Here is a 10,055-nt window from a genome sequence, read left to right as displayed (position 1 = left end):
TCAAAATGGCACCCGAGGATATGGAGAAGACAACATTCATCACACCTTGGGGAACATTCTGTTATCGAGTGATGCCCTTCGGTTTGAAGAACACCGGAGCCACGTATCAACGAGATATGACTACCTTGTTTCATGATATGATGCACAAGGAGATCGAGGTATATGTTGATGATATGAGTGCAAAGTCGAGAACGGAAGTTGAACATGTAGAACACTTGTTGAAGCTTTTTCAGCGTCTGAGGAAGTACAAACTCTGTCTGAATCCGAACAAGTGTACATTTGGAGTCCGTTCCGGCAAGTTATTGGGCTTTATTGTCAGTGAAAGAGGTATTGAAGTTGATCCTGCTAAGGTCAAAGCAATACAAGAGATGCCTGCGCCCAAAACTGAGAAGCAAGTCCGAGGTTTTCTTGGTCGCTTGAATTATATTTCCAGATTTATATCCCACATGACTGCCATATGTGCGCCAATATTCAAGCTCCTCCGGAAAGATCAGCGTCATGATTGGACCGAGGATTTCCAGAAGGCCTTTGACAGTATTAAAGAGTATCTGTCCGAGCCTCCGATTCTGTCTCCGCCTATTGAAGGGAGACCCTTGATTATGTATTTGACAGTTCTTGAAGACTCTATGGGTTGTGTATTGGGTCAGCAAGATGAATCAGGGAAGAAAGAGTATGCTATATACTACCTGAGTAAGAAGTTCACTGATTATGAGTCTCGATACTCGATGCTTGAGAAAACATGTCGTGCATTGGCTTGGGCTGCTAAGCGCTTACACCAGTATATGTTGAATCATACGACTTGGTTGATATCCAAAATGGATCCAATCAAGTATACCTTTAAGAAGCCTGCTTTAACTTGGAGGATTGTCCGTTGGCAGATGCTGTTGTCTGAGTATGATATTGAGTATCGAGCTCAGAAAGCTATTAAAGGTAGTATCTTGGCTGACCACTTGGCACATCAACCAATTGAGGATTATCAGTCAGTTCGGTACGACTTCCCAGATGAGGAGATTCTGTATTTGAAAATGAAAGACTGTGATGAGCCTACGCTCGATGAAGGGCCAGAGCCTGGTTCCCGATGGAGCATGGTGTTTGATGGTGCTATAAATCAATATGGGAATGGTATTGGGGCAGTGATTATTACTCCTCAGGGCACACATTTTCCTTTTACAGCAAGGCTAACTTTCAAATGCACGAATAATATGGAAGAGTATGAGGCTTGTATTATGGGTTCGGAAGAGTGTATTGATCTTAGGATCAAGCATCTTGATGTTTATTGTGATTCGACCCTTGTTATTAATCAGATTAAGGGTGAATGGGAGACGAATCAGCCTGGCCTCATCCCATACAGAGATTATGCGAGGAGGATTTCAACTTTCTTTACTGAGTTCGACTTCCATCATATTCCTCGAGATGAGAATTGGATGGCAAATGATCTTGCTACGCTTGCTTCGATGATTGTGGTGAAATTCTGGAATGAAGTCCCCAACATCATTGTGATGCGCTTGGATAGACCAACTCATGTATTTGTAGTTGAAGATGTAAAAGATGATAAGCCATGGTATTTTGATATCAAATGTTTCCTTCAGAGTCAGATTTACCCGCCTGAGGCATCTGTTAAAGATAGGAAGACTTTGAGGAGATTATCTGACAGTTTCTACCTCAATGGCGATGTGCTTTATAAGAGGAATTTTGACATGGTTCTGCTTAGATGCGTGGATAGACACGAAGCAGACCTGTTAATGACTGAAGCCCATGAGGGTTCATTTGGTACTCATTCCAATGGACATGTCATGGCAAAGAAGATGTTGAGAGCAGGCTACTATTGGCTGACAATGGAGTCTGACTGCTGCAAGTATGTGAAGAAATTCCATAAGTGTCAGATTTATGCAAATAAGATTCATATTCCCCCGACACTTCTGAATGTGATTTCATCACCATGGCCTTTCTCTATGTGGGGAATTGACATGATTGGCATGATAGAGCCGAAAGCGTCCAACGGTCATAGGTTTATTCTCGTAGCAATTGATTACTTCACCAAATGGGTTGAAGCAGCGTCATATGCGAATGTGACCAGGCAGGTGGTTGTGAAGTTTATCAAGAATCAACTCATATGCCGTTATGGTGTGCCAGACAAGATCATTACTGATAATGGATCTAACTTGAACAACAAGATGATGAAAGAGTTGTGTAGCGAGTTCAAGATTGCACATCATAATTCTTCTCCTTATAGACCCAAGATGAATGGGGTTGTTGAAGCTGCTGTAGTGGGGTATTCGTTACCATTAGAGATATTGACTAAATCCAAGGTAAATCATACAAGTCGAGTCGCCACCGCACTTCTATTTATCCAAAGGAATGGTTAGAAAGCGAACAAAAACCTAAAAGTTTTAACAAAAACTAGTAAAAGAGAAACAGAGATCTGGGTAAGGGGGTTGGTTATGTAATGGGAAGGTGTTAGGCACCCAAAACATCCTAGGTACTCCTAGGGAGCCCTTTTCATACTTGTTTCAAGGTTGTTGTTTTGTGAAAGTTTATTTGTGCAAACATGATTGAAGAGATGAGAAGAGAATATACAAGTTATTTACATTTTTGTGTTTGGATGGATAAACCCATTGCCTACGTACCATCTTAAAAAAGATTAGGATCAAAACCTCGTAGTTCAGGGTAAAAATCTCAAAATGAGTTGGTGAATTGATTGATCCAAAATCCTTAAGGTCTTTTGTTATCAAAGGGAGAAAACTCAACCTAAAACTACAAATCCACCATGTGAGGATAGCTTCAACATGCTAGTGAGGGGTTAACCCTATAATAAGCATGGAAGACTCATTGTCCACCACTAAGGATATAGGTGAGTATTACATCTACCACAAAGATAACTCAAACCTAATAGCTAAAGGTTATGAAAAAAGTTTTGATTAGAAAGTGGCCATTGGAACCACAAAAAGACATTTGTATGGGTTATATTTACCAATTAGAAGTATATGCAAAAATGGTCAAAGTTGACTTAAAGATTCAATTCAAGATAAGTGTTATGAAAAGAAAGTTTGAAAATCAAAAGCCTAAGGCTTAGGTTTCTAATGTTTGAAAACAATGGTTAAATGTTTGCACAAAAAGTTTTGACTTGGGTTAGAGTGGAGAGAAGAAGAAGAATGGCTAAGGTCCTAAGCAAAGCCAAAAGAGGAGGGATAAAGAAACAAAACCACAATGGAGTTCCTCTCTTGAGATCATATAGATGATCCAAGTAGCTCCTATCCTTTGGAATAAGCAATCACAATAAAGCATAAGCAATCATCAAACAAGCCTCTTAAGAGATCCTCAATGTATCTTGTGTCTTCCACTTTGGATGAACATGGCAATGGCCCTCCAATTTGAGCTCTCATGGAATTCCCTAGCGCAAAAGCACACACATCAAAAGTTTCATGAAGTAAACCAAGGATGGACATGAGTGAGTTTAGAGATTTGGTCCATATCCATCATTAAAGTCCTTTTACTCCAATTTTGCATAGGGAATGTCCTAGAATCTAAGTCCATTTCTCCATTCTTTGCATAGGGTATGTCCTAGAATCTAAGTCCACTTCTTTGCATTTGGTTCTCAACAATCAAAACAAAACACAAGCACAAAAATATATACACAATTATGTGGTCAAGTGAGCAAAAGGCAAATGGCATTAACATAAACATGTGCTCAAGTGAGCAAAGAGAAAAGCAAATGGATAAAATGTACAAGAATAGTAAATTGCATAAAAGTAAAGAGCAAAAAGTAAATGTTAGTTGTTAATGGTTGGTGTTAGTTGTTAGTAGTTAGTGTGCCATAAGGCAAATTTAGCGCTATGTTAAGCAATCGTAATTGGACTTATGTAGAAGTCACAACTATCTGAGACCGGTCAATAATAATGTAGGCAACAACACAAGTTAGAAGTCTTGATTAGTGAACCAAGTTCCAACAACTTGTCATGCCAAAAAAGGAAAAGAGAATTGATCTTGTATTGGTTTAAGTCCTTTGCATAATTTAGGAAACAACCTATCCTTAATGCAAAGCCATCCACTTGATCAATTGATCAAGATGAATTAGATTTGAATCAATGAAGATTAAGTCTCCCTAATCAATGCTAACTTATCAACCTTCAACTCATTGATCAAAAAGAAAGAAGAAGAAGAAGAAGATGAAGGAAGGATAAAGAAATGGAAAGATCAAAATGCATAAGATGTACCAATCCATATGTATTGACCAATTGACATTGAAAGTCAAAGTCAAACAATAAGAAATCAGAAATGAGATGGAGATTGGAGATCAAACAATGAGCATAATATTTTTTGCATTTTTAATATTGAAATAAACTTGAATTAAAAATAAAAGAAAGGTCAAACTTTAAAATTACTTCAAATCAACCAAAAAGGTCCAAGTAATTTATCCCAAGTTCAACAAGGTCAAACAAAGTTTGACAAAAAATTTCAGCATTTTTAAAAGTCAGAAACTATTTTTAATCAATTAAAAATGAATAAAAATAACCTAATTGAACTAAAATCTCAAATAAATCTCAAATCAATTAAAAAATTGATGAGAATATTTTTCATAGATCCATCATCATTCAAATAGGTTAGGAAAATATTTTTGTATTTTTTTAATATCAAAAATTATTTAAAATGAATTAAAAATAACCAGAAAAGAGAAAATTCACAAAAAATATCAAATGACAAAATAAAAAATATTAAAAATCAGAAATAGAAACTAGAATTTATTTGGAGACTAATGCAATTGGTCCTATAATTTTTGGATTAAAAATGAGAGAGTTATGAATTTTTGAAATAAAATGAAATAAAAGAAATTAAATCAGAAAATTGGAAATTAAAAAAAAACCAGGAGCGTCAGATCTGAGCTCATTAATTGAGCTGGCAGATCATGCGCTCCAGATGTGCGCTCCCACCATACTCTTCAGTCAATGCGTGCACACCATGTATTTAAAAAAGTCAAATAAAATAAAGACTGAGATTAGATCGTGCACATGAGATCCAAGGGTTGTGGTGTAATCTGGCACTGGGACGGCCACCGGAGCCACCTTCTTCTCCGGTGAGCCTCATAATTCCGGCCGGAGTTGCAGGTTTTCATACCTTCATCAATTTGCACGATCCTTATACCAAAATGAAGCTGGGGTGATGTACATCACCCCTGTAACCTTGAATCACACTCAAGATTCCTATAGGTTAAGAAATCTGAGGTGGAAGATTCAGGTATGAAAAATGTAGATCAAAGAAAAACAAAATTGAAGCTACCACTAGCTTGCCTCTCGAGTGAGGACTTCAGAAAACACTTTGGCCAGGCAAATAGATCAATATATGATGAGTTTCGAAGAGAATACTAGTTGAAGAGCACACTTGAATTCTGGAGATTTGAGCTTGATTCTTTGCTTTCTTTGCCAAAATAGAAGATCAATGAGCTGAATGATGAAGGTTTAGAAGCTTTAGATCCAAGGATTCAACCAGATGTAGTTGAATTTTGGATCTGAAAAATTTGAAAGAAAGTGAGATAGCTTCTTTGGTAATGGTTATGGATTTAGTTGTGCAGCATTTCAGGCGCCATTAGGTTGAGAATTGAATGAAGAGGAGCATGTATTTATATCTGAGCTTGAAGCAATGCAAGGCAATACTCGTGTGCATGGGAATTGGGTCCTCCATGCATGGGCCTGTACAGGCGCATGTGAGGCCCAAAAGCTGATGCAAATGAATGCTGAACACAAACCAAGTTGAATTGGACGTGTAATTTGAAGGGCATTTGCTTGTGTATCAAGATTTCATGTGAATTCCAAATTTGGACCTAAATGTTCCCTTCTTCGAAAGTCCCATTTGGAAAATCCAAACATAGGCATGTGAGTAATGGTTGGAAAGGATTTGATGTAAGGAACAATTGTTATGTTGGGAAAAATCCATTTGAAGTGTGGAAATTGGTGAAATTTGAGTTTAAAGTGTGATGTGCAAAACATGTCAAGGCAAAGTTTCTAATTTGGTCAATGTTCAAGCCCCTCTGTTTCAATGATGCAAGCCTCAAATGAAAACACCTCCAACAACAAAGTTGTAGATCTTTTCAAGAAAATCAAAATGGACTTAAATTTTGCATCATTTTTATTTTTGATAAAAGAGTTATGGGCACTTGAAGTTGGACTTTTTTGCCTTTCAATGCATTTGGTCCAAACGGACCTATAATGTCTTGCATTATCACATGTATTTCCTTTGAGATTTTGAAAATATGTTCAACATAACATTTGAAGTAGACATCTTAAGCTTTCCAATGCATTTGATCCTACCTCAAAATCATAAAAAATGGATGAGTTATGTCCTTGGGAAGTTGACCCAAAATTAGGGTTTCAGTCAAAATGACCTATAATGTCTTGGAATGGGAGATGACCTTCCAAGCTTCAAATCAATTTTTGATGAACATGAAAGTTGTTAATATTGTCCTTAAGAACATTTTTGCTTTTGGAACCATCTCCATGTGACCAACACATAAAAGGTTAGGTCTCAGTGCATTTCAAAATAGTCAGATGAATTGACTGATCAACTTCTCAAGTCCATGACTCATATCTTGATGATTGAGGATACTCAAACAAGTTCAAATATGCACGAAATGATGAATTAAAGAACTTCCCTTGATTGTATTTGATCATGGGTTGAGGTTGCTTCATGAGCAAGGCATTGTGGTGCGCAGATGAAATAGGGTTTCCCTGAGGAACCACCCTCAAACCCTTTGACTTGCTTTGATCAAAATGATGAATTAAGATGCTAGGGAGGCATATTTGATGAATGAGAGCTTTGGGAACCATTATCATGCTTGCTATCATCTCCTCTTGACCTTATCATTGCACAAATGATCTCCTTGAAGCCTTTAACCTGGTGATTGCTCAAGCTACAAACAAAAGATGTTAGTGACATATTTTTGTGCTTTTGGTTAGTAAACAAAAATAAGAAAAGCAATTATATACAATTCAAGCATGCTTGGTGATCTCAAACCACTCACAAGAGGTCCCACCCAAAGGCAAAGGGAACCAAGATGCTAATGATCCTTGAGGCAATGTAAGTGCAATGTTATGATGCCATGAGGGATCTTAGGGACAAAATTAGGGTCTTACAGCTGCTAATAAGAACATCAAGAAGATTATCCAGAAGATGGTTGTTACGTACAAAGATTAGCATGAGATGCTGCCATTTGCCTTGCATGGCTATCGTACATCCGTCTGCACTTCAACAGGGGCAACCCCTTTCTCCCTTATATATGGCATGGAGGATGTGCTCCCCGTAGAGGTTGAGATCCCATCAATGAGAGTCTTGATGGAAGCCAAGTTGACTGAGGCTGAATGGGTTCAAAGTCGTTATGACCAGTTGAACTTAATTGAAGAGAAGAGATTGACTGCCATGTGCCATGGTCAGTTATATCAGCAAAGGATGAAGAAAGCCTTTGATAAGACGGTCAAGCCTCGTGTGTTCCGAGAAGGTGACCTCGTGCTCCAGAAAGTGTTGTCTTTCGCGCCCGATTCCAGGGGCATGTGGACTCCAAACTATGAAGGTCCATATGTTGTTAAGAGAGCCTTTTCATGCGGTGCTTTGATACTTACAACTATGGATGGGGAGGATTTCACTCGTCCTGTGAATTCAGATGCAGTCAAGAAATAATTCGCCTAAAAATAAAAACAGAATAGCTCGCTAAGTTGAAAACCCGAAAGGGAGGCTTAGGCAAAAATGAGCGTCTCAGTGGATTGAAAATCCAAAAGGGCGATCCAGGAAAAAGTTAGAGACATGAAAAAAATGAATATATATATCCCGCTAGATTGAGTACCCCACCCTGGGGCAATCTAGGCAAATATTAGGGATTTGACAAGTAACTGCATCCTGACAAGACTTTGTTCTACAAGCCGTCTTCTGTCAAAGAATTTTGCTCAGTCATCGTCAACTGAAGCTTCAAATACATTGGATTCAGAGTTGGTGGAGAAATGGTCATTATGTTCAATGTAGCCTTTTTCCAATATATATCACCAATTTCAAAATTTGTAAAGATCCATGGAGTCTTGCCATCTGAAGACTACCATTCCATCAAATAAATTTGAGCCTTTATCCAATTCTTTGCACTCTTATTTGTTTCTGTTCAACAAATGTTTGCATGTTTTAATTGATAAATATCATTGTTTTAAACAAATAAAGATTTTATAAACTATTTTTAAACAAAGTGAACATTCACAAAAGACTGAAAAGGATAATTGGGACATCTTCAGTGCTCTCCCAAGGATAGTATGATCTCCAAAAGGGTAAGACATTTGTTCATATTCCTAGCATATCTGTTATCCTCTTCATCATTTTTCAGGTTGTCTCCTCAGTGAGCATAGAGAAGGTGATACACCACCAAATCCCCAGAGAGCCTGGAGTTTGGTCTTGATCTTCTAGCTCCCCAGTGAGGCTGGATCTAGCATTTGTGTTATCAATTATATGGTTGCCATTCCTTGTGTGGATTGACCTAAAATCCCTTATAGATTGATAAATTGATTATGCTATCTTCTTCGAGGAAGTTGATTTTCCCTCATTCAGATTGAAAATCCCCCGCAGAGTGAGCAGGAAATCCCAGCATGAGTGGAATTTTTTTCAAACAAGTTGGCTTGTAGCTTATCTCCCAGGGGATTCACATACATTGATCTCCCGCATGTTTGCCTCCTGATCATCCTCAGCAGGTTTGTTCATCTTAGACTTCCCCAATTTGGTCTTCAGCAGGTCATTTCCAGTTGATCGCCTACAGGTTATTCCCGATTCAGTCATCAGCAGTTGTTTCCCTAGTAGAGTTGCCTGATCGGAGTCTGATTGTTGTTACTTCCTCCTTCTCGGATAATTTTCCTCCTAGTAGAGTGGGTGATGAAAATGTTTATTTTCCTATCCCCGGCGGAGCGGTGTTTCTCTTCTCCTCGGCAGAGTTTATTCTCCCGCAGTATGAGGAATTGTGTTGGTTATTAGAACTCTTGTTCGGTGGTTATTCCCCGAAGAGTTTCTTATCTTTCCTTGACCCTTCCCTAGTAGAGTTACTTCTACGGTGGATCTTATTCGTGTTTAGCTTCCCCAGCTAAGGCTTTACCTGATCTTAGTTTGGCGTTGGAACTTCTGAGGAGGATGCGTTGTTTTCTTCCCCAGCAGAGTGACTGGTTCTCCTTCTCCATAGAAGAGATATTTCCTTCCGTGATTTGAAGTGAATGTTGTTTGATGTGCTTCTGTTTGGTGGTTGTTCCCCACAGAATTCCACATCATCCCCCTGATGAGATCCCCAGTAGATTTCTTCTCTGACTGATCTTATCCTTGTCTCTGCATACTGTTGGAAGATCCCCAACTTTGGTGGTCGTGATCCCTTGTTTATTCCCAACAGCAGTCCCTGATCCTCGATGATCCTGCTTGCTCCCCTAGCATTTGCCTTTATCCCCTACAGAGATCGGTGTTTCCTGGTATTTGTTGTTCCCGCCAGATTGGATTTTTCCTGTGGGCCTGGCTTTCTCTTTTGAGATGTAGTACCAGATGTCTGTCCATTGATTCTTGGACCTATTTGTGTTAGATATGTCTGTTTGTCAGCATTAATCATACATAAACCACGCATATACATGCATAATTATAACATTAAGATATTCATGTTTCATTCTTTGCCATATATCTTTGTTTGTTGTCTTCTGCTATTTGGTGATACATATTTCCCCAAGCAGATGATTATGTCTGATCTCTCCATATAGAGTCAGCCCCATAGGCAGAAAGTGTCCATCCTTTCTTCCATATTCCCCACTAAGTTATGTCCTCGTGGATGATTATTATTTCAGTTTCCTCCCAAAACATGTATTGGGATGGAATTACTCCCCTGAGTTATATCCTCATTGGGTTGAGTCTTGATTCATTGTGTCTCTCTAGTTTGTTCCTAGATTAACTACTCTTGTTATTTCCCCTGCACTCCCCTGTGGTTCAAGTGATCAATTGCTCAGTAAACAGTAGTTGTTCATTCTCTCCCAGCGGATGTTGTGGCCTTCTACCCAGTAACCGGTAGTTGT

Source organism: Lathyrus oleraceus, chromosome 5 (genome assembly GCF_024323335.1).
Source record: "Lathyrus oleraceus cultivar Zhongwan6 chromosome 5, CAAS_Psat_ZW6_1.0, whole genome shotgun sequence".
Classification (NCBI taxonomy): domain Eukaryota; kingdom Viridiplantae; phylum Streptophyta; class Magnoliopsida; order Fabales; family Fabaceae; genus Lathyrus; species Lathyrus oleraceus.
This window is presented reverse-complemented; position numbering follows the sequence as displayed.